The sequence below is a fragment of the Patiria miniata genome, unplaced genomic scaffold (assembly GCF_015706575.1).
Source record: "Patiria miniata isolate m_02_andy unplaced genomic scaffold, ASM1570657v1 HiC_scaffold_5, whole genome shotgun sequence".
Taxonomy (NCBI): domain Eukaryota; kingdom Metazoa; phylum Echinodermata; class Asteroidea; order Valvatida; family Asterinidae; genus Patiria; species Patiria miniata.
In genome coordinates this window covers 17,058,972-17,073,911 of record NW_024037072.1, presented here as the reverse complement: position 1 = coordinate 17,073,911, position 14,940 = coordinate 17,058,972, and the positions used below count along the sequence as shown (strand labels likewise).

At 39.4% G+C, this 14,940-nt stretch overlaps 1 long non-coding RNA gene across 1 annotated transcript; it reads left to right on the top strand.

Annotated features, from left to right (window-relative positions):
• The first annotated feature begins 9,611 nt into the window (after nucleotides 1-9,611).
• Nucleotides 9,612-11,159, top strand: LOC119742088. The gene is made up of 3 exons (XR_005272810.1): nucleotides 9,612-10,054; nucleotides 10,768-10,955; nucleotides 11,110-11,159. It is a non-coding gene; the product is annotated as an uncharacterized LOC119742088 (long non-coding RNA).
• Nucleotides 11,160-14,940: the final 3,781 nt, after the last annotated feature.

The window sequence follows — 14,940 nt, the reverse complement described above, 5'->3', positions numbered from 1 at the left end:
GCCACTCTTCTGTCACTACCCACAGAACCATTGGTAACATCACTTGTAACACCCCTAATGTCATATATCTCATTTCTTGCAGGGTCTGTGGAGTGCAGTATGTAGGTGAGACTAAGAATACGCTCAAGAAGCGTTTCTATGCCCACCGGTCTACGGTCAACACCAAGAAACTAGACACCCCTGTTGGTCATCACTTCAACCTGCCTAACCACTCCATTTCTGATATGATTTTGCAGGGCATTGAATCTCTTGGCCATCGCAAGGACTCAGTTCGCCTCAGCAGAGAGAAAGTGTGGATGAATCGTCTTCGAACTATTCAACCACATGGTCTCAACATCCAACTTGGAAATGATTAATATTTTTCTTCCTCCATTGTCTTCTGTTACAGATAATCCACCTGGTCTTCATTGTTTGTGTTTACCCATCTTTCATCCCTTTCCACCTCCATACTGTCCCCCCCCCCCACATAATCCCCCTTCACTCCCACACTCTTTTGTCCGTTCCCACTCCCTGTGACCTTTGATCCTTCCCCTTTCTGGTCCCTCCCCTGTTCATACCAGACCCCTTGTGGTTTGCCATCTCCCTTTGTTTCTTTGTTCTCTCATCCACCCTCCCTGCATCTTTCCACACCTTTCACACCTAATCCTCCTTTTGTGTTTCTTCTTTCATCCCTGCATGTTAATGTATGTACCTCTGTCATTTCTGTTTTAGCCTCTGAAGAAGAACTTGCTAAGTTCGCAACGTCAGGCCACATTAATTTTTAGATAGAATAAGAAAGAAAGAAATTAACTCAGAACCTAGAACTCATTGGCCCACCCACCCCCGGCTCAAGAAACCAACATGGTGGCGGCCATTCTCCTTCCCATTTTATTTTTTGATGTAGTAGCGGCATGTATGATTACACCCCTTCCCAATAAACCCGTGGCGCTTTTGCTTTCGCCGTGGCGCTTTTGCGCTTGCACGGTGACGCTTTTGCGCTTGCCGTGGCGCTTTTGCGCTTGCCGCGGCGCTTTTTGTTTTGCCGCGGCGCTTTTGCACTTGCCGTGGCGCTGTTGCGCTTGCCGCGGCGGTGTTGCGCTTGCCGCGGCGCTTTTGCGCTTGCCGCGGCGCTTTTGCTTTTGCCGTGACAGTTGTGGGCCACCGTATTCACTGGACTAGACTTGGTACCAAGTCGGTAATTATTTTGCGTACGGTAACCGGTTACTGGCTCCACCCACGCAAAATATCGGTGTGGCTGCTATGCACGTGGTCTGGTTCCCAGATCAAATGATGCTGACTATTTCTGATAGAACTACCGACTTGGAGAAAACATTTTCAATTTTGTGCACAATACATTGGAGTATTTTGAATCGCTAGCGAATTCTATGCGAGCACTCTGATTGGTTCAGATTCCAGAGTGTATTCTAGTCCGCCACGGAAGATCAGTATGCTCATTGCCTCGAGGGTTTTGTATTTTGCGTTGTGTGACATGACAGAAATCATTATATGGCATACATGACTCAAATAAATCAAGTATCACAATAATAAATTTTATTTCTATACACAATTGACCAAGCTTAGTGTATTGGTTGTTAAAACGTCGCCAGATCTGCAAACATGTCCCTGACGTATTGAGAAGAACTACCCAAATGGATTTCATTGCAAAAATGCACCGCATATGTATTGCGCTGCTTGCAATAACGGTAAGAGAACGTGATCGTCAAGTCGTTTAACGTAGCCCTGCCAATTACGTACTAGTCTTAAACCAGCCTCGCCGATGGAGTTCGACTGAAGTTCACGGATAAAATACAACAATCTAAAGACTTGTTATAAAGTCTATACTGGACCCGCATTGCATTTTTTCGGAGATTATCGTTTTGGCGGTGTAATTTAAAATGAAGTGAAGAACAGAGCTTACCCTTATCTCTCAACGAAAAGAAGAAAATGTTGTGTAAAAAATTCAAATACTTAATTCAGTTAATCAGGTATTAAAACATAATTAATTAAAATAATTATAATAAAATAATATTAATTATAAAAGTAAACATACTTTAATTTAAAAGTTGAAGCAAAATAATTTCCAGTTAACATTACTTCTGTTAATTTTGTGTGCCTGAATTTGCTTGGCAGTCCTCACCTCTTCCGCTATTTTGCACATCTCTTTGTAAAGAACTTTGAAGGAAATTCGTTGAGGTTTAAAAACACGATTTATCGTAGTACAGTACAAGGATGGTTTTAGGCCTCAGATGTTACAGAACCTAGCCCACATAAAAAAGGCAGACATGAGCATGAGTATCAGTGTTAACTAAATGTAGCTGTAGTAGTCGCCGTAGGCAGCAATAATACTTGGACTAGTAGTCAGTGGTATAGTTCAGCACAGGGGAAAGTGGCAATTCCCGACTATTATTGTATAGCCTACATGTGAACATGAAGTGACCAGTCTACGCCTAACGTTAGATAGATGTGACCTCTCCAAGCAGACTGGTGACCCTTCAACAAGTAATCGTGTAGTTTAGGACCCTATCTCCAGTTTAATAATTGGTGATTATACAAAAAAGTGTGGTTTGTTGTTGTGTTGATGTTATTCTTCCCCCTAAAATTTCTTGGCAAAATGCCAGATCCCATCATCCTACGCTAGAGTGAATTCACAGAAGCTTGTACTGTAGGGACTACTTAAAATACTGGCAAATGACATGCCGCGTGATAATTTCGAGTGCTTTTACGCGAGGCTAGAACATGGCGTTTTTATTGACGCCACGTTTACGGGTCCTAGTACTAGGCCTACCACTCAAAACAGTTGCAACATGTGATGTAGCCTCCAGGTACTACAACCATGACAACTGAACAACATGCACAAAAAAACTAACTCACTTTCAAACTAGTGTTTGGGCAATTCAAGACAACAGTTGATGAGACAGTAAATGACTCAGATTAGATACGACTCTAAATGTGCTTACTGGTTTAGTGAAGATCTGTGAGCACAAAATATATCCAGCCCACACAGCTGTCTCACCGCCGTGCGTACTGTACTATAAAGTTGAAACAAACGCACGCCCGTGTTTTATTTACTCCAGTGGAGTACTGTGACGTCACGCAAATATGGCCACTCCCTTTGCGCGAAAAAAGTTACGTGAATTCATCAAGTATAAACATAAAAACAACACTTTTCACCTGTTATATCAATAATGTTGAATGTATCATAACGTGTCTCTCCTTTAATATATACATATATATATATATATCTACCAGTTTCTATGTTCATATTAGGGGGAAAATGAATTGTAAACTTTTCGCTTCGTTTATGCCGAAACTGGGCCTCATTATACATCCATTTTATGACTTCGCGAAACAATTTTTTAATCACTGTGTAGCATTCCATACGGGTAGTTAGATGTTGCTTGATACAAATGTGGAATTGTCTTTCCTGGGCGGAAATGTTTTGATCAGTTTTGGGCGAAATCAATTGTGCGAAATTATTTGTGATTACGCGTAGCTGCGACCCCAATTTGTGTACAAACGAACAGGAATGAACTTCCACACATGCTACGTACGTACGTGCGTCCGTCCGTACGTACGCACAGACAGAAAGTGCGCAAAACGTACATGTAGCGCACGATGTACATAATTTACACATTACGCGCGATTATTAGGCCTACAACAATGTCGCGTTTGTGGCAGATGGTTAGATTATTTCAGCAAGAATAAAGCTGATATATAAAAAGTGCCCACTTTGTAGCAGTCACATTCACATCAGTAACTTATCCATAAGCCCATGTAAAGTCCTTTTTATGAACTATGAGTACAAAGTCTTATTGTTTGTTGAACATCGTACATGTTCAGCCCTCAGGACAACAGCTGCTTTTATCTGCCCTTACCCCTAACAAGAAAACCGCTGCTCAAACTAGGCCAATCCCCATCACTTCCATCAAAATCCAGATCAAGTCGTGATATTAAAAGCTTCGCTCCAGAATTGTGCGTATCAACACAAGCAGTGAGATCCCATTCCAGCTGAACTGCAAATGATCAATAATTCAAACAGAAGCAAAGACTAATTGTTTATACCCTAAAACAGGAGGCAGGGTAAGTTATAATTGAACTTCAAGGCTATGCTGTCTTTTTTGTGTACGGATTCTCAACAATCATCATTTATTCCATATTTTAATGTCTTTGCCATTAAGACAAGCTAACAGTTATTGAAACTAGTAATGTTCAAAATAAAAAGTATGTCTATAGAGAGAAGCCCTTGTACAAACAATCTGCAGTATTCTTTCTTCTTTAATTTGACTGTACTAGGCATTAACAAGGAGGGAAGCACTGAACAAAAGTCAATGCATACATTTTGTCAAAATTGTTTTGGCCTCAGTACAATTTAGATTAAAGCCTTATATACAGCAAGTCCTATATTTTAAAAATTTAAAGGATGACAAATTACTAACATATTTTAGATTCATAAATACCTAAGACAGTTTACACATTCCTATTGGTCGAGAGCCCGTCACGTGGTCAGCCTTAAACGGATGATAAAGACATGGCTAGCTAGTTTTAAACACTTTTCCAGTGTCACATGAAATGTTGACCATGGAATCCGGTGCCTTTTAACGTTTCATGGGTGAGCGTTCACATTCCTCACGTATGCATGCGCAGTACAACCAGTGAATCAGCATTTCATAGTCCGAAATCAACACTACACCAGCCCAGCTGCGTTCTGCGTGACAACACGCAGTACGCGCGACGCGCATGCCAATGTCCTTTTAAGATAACGAGTTGTGGAGGGGCATTCAATATTATAGTCAGAGGGGTGTTTCGTAAACATGAAGTAAAATTAATTGAACAAATATGGTTGGCAACGTCTAGTTTTTGCCTTTTTTTATTTTTGGACCGGGTAATTATCACCCATCCAGACTCCCACCGGTCTTAAACAGATTGTTATAATACCTCCCGAACGCACATGTATTCCCTTAATAAACATAAGCCGAGGTTAAACGTATGCTCTTTGTACTTCATTCAGTGCAGGCACATCAATATCAATAGTTTATAATCAATATAATATAGGTTTTCCCAGCTATTTTAACACTTGTATTACACAAATTCACTATATCGATACTTTAATTTCGTCCCCGAACATCGCCAAGCTCAATACTCAATTTGAATTCAAAAAGCCACCACTAGATTTCATTTTAGGTTCAGTATAAACAAACTGTTAGCATTCTGATTCGTCCAAAATCTTTGAAATTCGTCTTGTGAAGATATCGGCGTTGAATCGAAAAAGCAATTTGTTTTTGTCATTCGTTTGAATGTTCTTGTCGTTACATTTCGTCTCTGGTGACTTACAACGTTACTATTAAAAATGTGCCCAATCTTTGGACTTGTTTGCACATTAATTAAATTTTAATTGTTAACAAATATTTTTTTTAATAAATGAAAGTATAGCTGTAAGTTTTGAGTTTTCTTTGACAATTAACATTAAAATCAGAAATTGAACTTTCACAATATGCTCTTTGCTTAGCATATGGAAATTAAGCATTTAAGATCAAACACCTTCGTAATGTTGCTCTTTGATATAATATGTATATCAATAAAACAACAGAAATAAGGTATGTCTATCAAAGAACAACATTAAGAAGGTCTTTGAACTTAATGCTTAGTGTCCATGTCATAAGTGTATATTGTGAAATGTCAATCCCTGACTCTCATGTTAATTGTGTAACACAGAAATAAAAAATCATATCCTACAGCTAACTACGTTTATTTATACATATAAGGAAATATATGTTGAATTATCATTGTTTTAATACGCATAATTCTTCAAATTGGTCTAAATATTGGGCACATTTTCTAATCGTATACGATTTAAGTCACCAGGGACGAAATGTAATGACAACAACATGAAAACGAATGACAAAAAACGAATTTGCTTTGTCAATTTAACGCCAATGGCTTCACGGGACGAATAGGAACGCTAACAATTTGAATTATACCGAGCCTTAAATGAAATCTAGTGGTGGCTTTCTTAAATTCAAATTGAGAAGTGAGCTTGGCGATGATCGGGGACGAAATTAAAGTATCGATATAGGGAATGTGTGTGATACAAGTGTTAAAATAACTGGGAAAACCTATATTGTTGTAATTCCCTTTAAAGTTTGTTCTCTAGCCCAGGTCTGCTGAATGAATAGGGCAGGAATTAATTCCAAACAAAGTTGAATAGAGCTAGGAGAGCAAATCGCATGGGTATCATGCGCCACCATCTTGGTGCCACCTTTCCAGAAGTCAGAGATAAGATGGAGGATTGAGTTCTGTGTAAAAAAAGAGAAAAAAGAGGAGGATTCGTTACCCAGCTGTCATGTAGTAACGTTATTTCCATTGGGCAAAGACAAAAGAGAACACTACTATGGCCACAACTACCAGAACTCTTATCTGCCATGTCTTAAAGGTAAACACATTACTCAGGCTGGCCAGCGCCCTTGTTGATATATATAGCGACAGACTTTCCACTGTATGGCTCAACTCCATCCAAGTCAATGGCGTGGGGCATACTGCTCCCTAGCCTTTAGTCAAGTCCCACGCGCTTACCCGGACACGTGACGCACTCCGGATGCTGACACGCAAAAAGACTAGCACGAGCGGCAGAGCCGCAAGGGCCTTTACCATCTCGTGCAGAACGCTTATGTTTTTCTTGACATTTGTCTACCGATTTGGTAGACATGCATAATGCATTACCCGTTGTGAATTGATCAATGAAAATGCAGAATTACTAACGTAAATCAGCCGTCGTCTGGCGCCAGACAGCGCGCGCGCCGTGGCGCGCTTGCTGTTGCTGGTAACCGCAAACCACTGTTAGATGATTGGTTTATATTGCTTGAGGTATATTACGTGAATAAATGAATAAGTGATTAGTTCCACGAGATAGTAAAGGCCCTCGCGGCTCCGCCGCTCGTGCTAGTCTCTTTACATGCCAGCATCCGGGATGCGTTACGTGTCCCGATGGTCCGGGTATAGGCGCGTAGGACTTGACTAAAGGCTAACTGCTCCCCCAGTGCTACTCACTCTGTGACAGGTGGTCTTTCCATACTACACACACACACACAAGCAAGTCATTGTTCTAGCTAGCCTAATTTGTATTCGCACTCTACAACATGGCAAGGCCATGCTTCATACATTTAGTGCTTGCTATGGAAGTTTCCTTGGCTAAATGGTGAAACTTACATTCAATGTTAAAATCTACGAACACAGTTTACTAAAACATACATGGTCCAGTTTCTTAACTGAATAGAATCCAAGATATCAACTCCACAAACTTTCACCAAACGTTCCTCAAATCCAGAAAACTTAGTGAAACTTTCCATTTATAAATGAAGTGAATGAATAAAGTTCAGTTGCTAAAAACTAATCAAACTTGTATCATCTGAAATCTCATCCAAAGTTACATAAAAGTGAATATACAAACAATAATGGAAATACCTAAGCATCATAAAAACAAAGTTCAATTTTGTCAATCTCTAGAGAACTTGGCAAAAGAGTAAAGTTGACAAATTCAAAGGAACAATTTACCTTCAACCCATTGATCAACTCAAGTCATTGACTGTGTACTCAAAGTAAATGAAAATGTGAACAACAGAAATAAAGGAACCTCGATGTGTATAAAAAGAAAGAAACATTTGTACATACCTATTGGGCAAAGACAAAAGAGAACACTGTTGTGAATACGTCTGGTCACTTTGCCAAAATATGTGAAAGTGACTAGGCACACTCACATGCACTCTGTGTTGTCTTTGGCCAATTCCAATTTTGTATGGGGGTGTTACTTTTTACAAAAACTTCACTCTGGAGGGGTTGTACTACAGAGGGGTTCTACAGATTGAGTTCTGTGTATGAAAAGAGAAAATAGAAGAGGATTCCTATTTGAATGTCGATGGAAATCCAAGGAACTATCACCATGATAAAATATCATGTTTTATATTTACTGAATAAGTTGTATGGGTTGACCTTCAAGGAACAGGACCCCTTTCCTCGTAATGAGACACATCTAAGGAATGGCCAGTTTAGCCACAAGGGCGGCGTAAGTGGATGCTGGGCTGCACCACGGAGATTTAGCCCACGGACTTATAAGGCCAAAAAAAAAAGTCTCCGGTTTCTGGTATGCGCGCGCGTCGCCGTAGCCATGCGCGTCGGCAAAATGAAAAAGTTTTTTTTCAATGAAAGATAATGTCTCAAAACCGCCAAACTCACTGGTTTGACTGGAATCCTGCTGCTGCACAATTTTAACGTGTTTTTAGATGGGGTTAGGATCGAGAATAAGCTTTATGTGGCCTCTCTGGACTCCCATACATTTGCACTAAATTTAGTCGGGCACCATTTGCAGTCATCAGCCGACATTTGAAGCAAAAAAGTCAGGTAAAAAAAAAAAAAGCCGCGTCACCGCACCACTTTTTGGACAAGCTCCATACCAGAAACCGGAGACTTATTTTTTTTGGCCTAAGGAAATCTGATTGTTCTATTAATTTGCCTAGCCCTGCCCCCAGATACAAGTTGAACACCTTCAATTCTGTATTATTAATATTCAATAGTTAGTGAACGATTCCTAATAAGGCAAGAAACCTGTAAGATAGCTGTAAGATGAATGTTCATTTACTGTATAAAAACCCAGTAGAATCAAGAAATCAGACAGAGAGCGTCACAACCAACCGAATAAACCACATCAGCCACTTCTAGTCTCCTACTGTCTCACTTTGTCTATATAACCTCACTGGTTATAGAACACAATCTGTTTCTCAGCCATTTGCTGAGAACAGTCAACAAAAGTTTTTCTTGTGCATAAAATGTTAATGTTGTTATTGTTAAGTGTGCGTTTATGAGAAGACCATGCAAAATCCTGAAAAATCGACAAGGTGGGGGGTCAGCGAATTAAGTTCAAATCTTGGCCATTTGATCCCCACCTGAGACGATACCACTCGGTGGAGTAGCTCGATAAATAATCACACGGTGGCCGAGTACGGGGCACCAACAGTTTTGAGCAAAAAGGGTGACTTCCGGGGAGTAAATTTGTGTTGTTTCTGGTGTAAAGTTATAGCCTCGTTTATACCCTTAAACTAAATCGTTTACTGTCGACCTACATATCAAAAGAAAGGGTTTAATCTCCTCTAAACGATGGAATATAAATTTTTTATATGCCATTATTCACTGCGGAGATATAGGCGTAAGAAAAACACGTATCAGCTCTATTACGAAATGAAGTCCTTTACGCGGTAAACCATAACTTAATTAATGCAGGGCTGAGAGTCAACAAACTTGGAGGAAATATAGTTCAGATATCCGACTACAATAATAAAAAATAAAAAAACTGTCAGCTCTTCTCGTTTTTGTTTGCTCACGGTCAACAAAGTTGAAAAATTCCTAATTTTCAAGACCAAACCTACATATCCCCCTAGACAGTTCCGAGTGCAATTGGTTGCCCTTAATTGACATTTTGCAGGAATTGTTGTAAGAGCGTAACAAAATCTACATTTTGCAGACTTCACCTATTGGGTGGGTGGGTGAGTGGGCTACCTTTGGTGGTGCGCACTGATCTGGTAGGAGGGGAATGTCCTGTTGCCGCCCACCCAGTTAGCGCGCGGTATCGAAAGAGGGCGCCGTCGCATTACATTTCCGTCAAAATGGCAGCCATGGACATGCCGTCTGTGAGGCTGCAATGTGATTTTAGTAATTTTGAGTATAGCAAAGCCATCGAATGTGGTGTAAATCCCTCTTATCTGCGCGAACTAAATACAGTGCAACTTAATCGATGCACAAAAGACATACGGAGCCATTTGCAGAAGTGGAAAGTCGCTGCATATGATGTGAATGTCGAGTGGAAACTGATCCTCCTGCGATGTGGTTTGTTCGACGTCGATGCATACACTGATAAGACAATACGTCCAGCGCATAGATACAAGTTAGGGTTGAGTTGGACATCATCAAGGAAATGGTGTCATCCACTCCATAAAGGGAAAGGCAAACCATTCCGTGGTGTGAATAAAGTAACTAGCCGTGAGATCATAGATGTTTGATCGATGGGGTACCCTGATCACTGTTGGAACAGGTAAGAAGACAGAAATCAAACAAAATACATTTTTGAAAATTGAAATAATTAATCATGGTCATGGTCCATTTCTGATCAACTGACTTTGTTCCTGGGTAGGTTATATCAATTAAATCCCTTATCATGCAGTTGACTTTGGACCAGTGAAATTTATTATTGTGTGAAAAATTAATACTGGTTGTCACAGCTCTGGACCACACACATGGTTTTCGGCAATGGACACACATGGTGGATATTTAGCCAGAGCTGGATTTTGAATTTATTTTGTTTTAGATAAAGAAAGTTGGAACTGCACTGAACATGCGCAGTTTGGGGAATAAAACATATATATTTTTTTTGCATTTACATTGTTTTTTTTACTTTTATTCACGAGATGTGACTCATCAGACCATTTACAACTTAAAGAACAATTTCAGATTTGTTTCCCCTTTTATACAAATCTTCCAGAGCCAGCCACATCAGAAAAAGAAAAAGTAATAAGTGCAATTAAATACAGGCAATATAAAATAATAAAAGAAGATTTCTTATTTTTTATTTATTTATTATAATTTTTTTTTTGGGGGGGAATTTATGACATGGCTTTTGTTCAAGGCATCTTTTGCTCAATATTGTTGGCTACATACGCCCCGCTTTATATCTTTAACTGTAAAAAAATATTAAGCCTGCTGTGGCCTTAACACTTTGTTAATTCTCACTGTTCATATCACTTTCAGGTATCTGTAGAGGTTGTCTATCTTAGCACAAACAAGCAGTTACGCACCAGACAGCGGAACAATTACCATCTAGTGATGTGCTCTCTAAGGAACAAGAAGAGCATCAGTGTACAATCAGTGATTTCACATCGCCGGCTTGTGTACCATCTCTCCAACCCACCGACACAGCGTGCACTTTAGTTCATGAGGTAAAGAGAGTGAACTAAGAATGGACCTTGACATATTGCATCTCATTTTTCACAGATAAATTGTAAGCACTCTTCTTTGAGTACATCAATTTGTATTTCAACCCTATATGTAGCACGCATCTCACTGTTTTTATTTTCTCATGATTATTTCTAGCATACATCTGAGTCCTCATCAACTGATGGAGATATTACACAGGATGTAGGTGCACTCTTCTTGGGCTCCAACCCCCTGACCAAAGAATGTGGAGCTGCAATCCCTGAACACTTTCCTTACTCGGGGTGGAATGTCTGCTGTTGATGGGCAGCTTCATCTGTCATTAGACGAAGCATCTGATAGCACCATCCATTATTATAGAAGGAAGGCAAAGGAAGCCTTTGGTTTAGTTCTTCATTGTTTAGCAACACGTCAAGAAGATGGGCTCATGAAGATTACAATCGGTGAAACAACTGCTGAATCATCACAAAGTGGTCACAATTTTGATAGTAGTGCCCGTTTTCATTTTTTTTTATTGCATCCTTTTTTACCAACATTTTTGCATTAGTGGTTCCATGTTCTCTTCCTTTACGTATTTTGTGTTTAAACAAAGGGTTATCATGGTTTGTTATTGGAAGACAGTGACTGTTCTTGTTTTTTAATGTTAATTTAAGAAGGAAAACAAATTTCTTGATTTATATTCAATTGTTTTTTCGAGTTTGATCGTTAGGTTGTTCCATGTGTCATTCTATTTTGATACTGTGTTGGTTCAGTTTTCTTCTTTCAACTTCCTTTTAAGTTTAAAGTTCAATTTAGTTTTGTACAGTTGACTCTCGTTATAGCAAGGTCGGTGAGACTGCCCAAACTACCTCTTTAAACAGAAATGTTGCTTTAAAAGGACAGCGAAACAAAAAGACACAAAGAGAACTAGAGATTCGAGACCTCAGAATTTGCTCTTTATAAGCAGCAGTAGGACATCTTTGTAAAAATGTTCTTTATAACAAAAGTAGACTGTAGTACTACCATTTTACTTATTTGGTGGGGTGGATAACAGGTTTAAGGTTTGGATAAAAGTTAATTTGGATCCTTTTTGATTATTGGTTTTTTGAAAGGTTTTCTTCAAATTTTGGTTGGTAAAATAAATCATTTTTTTTGGTCTTTCTAAAAATTTGTTTGTCATTGTTTCTATTTATTCAAATTCCTCTCTACTTGTTCCTACCCCATCTAGGTCTATCTCATTTTTGACAACGAGTACCCCAACATTTAGCGTTTTTCTCATTCAATTTATTATTTTCCAAGTTTATTAATTTTCCGGGTTACATTAACATGCCAAAAAATAACAGAATTGTCATCCAAGCCTCATCATTCCCACATTTGGTGCATGATATGTGGCAGGGTGTAACCCCTCCCCCCACCCCCATTGTGTCTTCATTGTGTTCTGGTAATCTCAGGAATTCTGTTAACAAAAAGACAAGTGTGTGTTGAGTTAGGAACATTTGTGGGGCCTCCCTCTGCCACAAACCGGGCAGGGTATACAGTCCATCCTGGACTCTGAAAGGTGGCGGCCATATTGATTTAAAGTGAACCCCCTACCCTAAAAATGGGATAAGTTAAGGAATTATAGCACCCCTTATGGCGTCTCCAGTATTAAAATAGGTTTTAATTTTATTGATCATGAAAAAATATACACGTTTGCCAATTTTCATAACATTCAAGCAAAAAGACAAAAATTATGTGAAAAATACACTTTTTGAACAAAAAGGTGCCAAAAAAAAGCCCTCTGTTTAAGATTTTTAAAAACATTTTTGACGTCATTATTTACAAATTGGAAATCTAAAACTTGGTAGCAAATTTCATGAAAATTGGTTGTCGACTTTTGAAAATACAGAAAGGGGGGGGGGGGCACTGTATGCCCCTCCCCCGTCCCTTTACTAGCGAAAAATAGGGGTAAAACAGACTCCTGCCATTTTATACTAAAAACTGCTGACAATGTTTTTATTGTTGATACTTAAAGACCATGATAAGAACTCTCTTTCACCTGAGTGTCATTGTTCAAAGACCTGCACTAATGACGCTACGGCGACTTAAAGATCGCTATTTCTATGACTCAACTTTGGGGGTACCCTTAGTGCCGTTGCCTCCTAAGAGCAATTTTTTTCTAAATTTTGAGTACCTGGTTTTAGGTCAGGATACAACCTCAGTACCCTGCAAATTTCATTTCTCTGCAGCTTTCCCCTGTTGAGCAGCAAGCGTTTAAACGTTTGTACCCCAAAATCATAAAAATCACCATTTTTCACTAATAAAAACACATTTTTGGCACTTTTTTCTGCTTCGGAGGTCAGATTGGCAAAATATTTTGTACAACCTCAAGGCTACCTATGACCCACCTACCCCCCAAATTTTAACCGAATCCGCCGACCCCCACCTTGTCACGGTCTGCATGGATCTCTCGTGGACATACTCTTAACAAAAAAAAAGAAACATGTTTGAGGCTTGAAGCACTGATGACATTATGTACACATTTCACCAATGTCCTGGAAAAATAATTCCAGCGCAAACACTGCAAATGTCTGATTCATGTGTTCATGTTTTATGCTGTCAGTTAAAAAAACTTACATGCATATATAGGCACAGTTCCTTTTTATTTGTGGACATTACAATGTACATAGTCATGTACATGTACATGAACATACATGTACATGTTAATGCACATGTACAATGAGAAATTTTATGTTGGGCAAACATCTGTGAATAAGTAAATGTACTTTACTTTGTAAACTGTACCTTTGAGTGGAGGGTACATGTTGGGCACAATCGGTAAATCAGTGCGATATCCCAATCACGCTGCGCTATTTGGCAATCTATCGTTGACGTAGCCATCGGTCGATCACGCAGTCCTTGGGTGATCGTGCAGCCATCGATCGATTGCACCAGGAAATGGTTTCACCATCGACAATCTTTCGATGGTGCAAACATTTTCTTTCGCAACTGTTCGATGGCTGCGCGAACGATAGATCGCGCAATTAGTGCAACGCGTACAGTTAAGATATCGCCAATATTGACCAATCACGCCCAACATATATGCCTTACTGAAGTTTTCTGCAGTCCCTGCTTGCTTTGGTTGCAGTCACACATTAAAATTAAAATCCAGATGTTTTTACCTGAATCTCTATTGAAGCAATATTTAGACGTTCCGACTGGTCATGCTCATTCACCAGAGAATCCGAAGTATGCTACTCCCCCATCTATCAATCCATGAGTTCTCCTATAGAAAATAGACAAAGAAGTAATGCCAATGAAGTTCATCTTTAATGTTCATTTGACTTTTGTTGGTGTTAATATCATCAGTACACTACAGTGTGAATATATGCCTGAAAAGTTGTATTTTTATCTTTTTAAGGATGCAAATACTAAAATAAGAACCATCGTCCCCACCCCATACACCCCAAACCCTACCTAATATATAAATAAGTTCAAGTACACATGTACACGTAAGCCCCATGTTGCTATTACCCTATGCACGGCCCTTGCATTACTAAATAGCCGTAAGTCCGCACGCACAGGCACAGGCCCACCATGCACACAGTCGTTTTGCGGGTCATTTTTTCCCACCAAAAACATTCCGCAAAGACTTACTTTTTAGATTTCCTGGTTGAAGACATCTTGCCTGTTTGTCTGTGCTGTCCATCTTGATCGTCAAAAATTGGGGTCATAATGTCAGGATACAGTGAAAATCACGATTTTTTTCAACCGCTTGCAAATGCAACACATCACTGAAGTCGGCCATTTTCGAGATGTATATGTTCGAATAAAACCCAAACAATTGTTCGTTGGAAAATGCGGTCATATGTTTATTTAAATAAATTTACATTACACGTTGCACTCGTACACAATTCACAAACACCGATGGCGGACTACGTGTTCTCAACACGCGTAATGTATCCGGCGGGTGTTGTAGCAAAATTGACCACTTGCAATTTGATTATAAAAATGTAGACTGGAGAGGCAGTT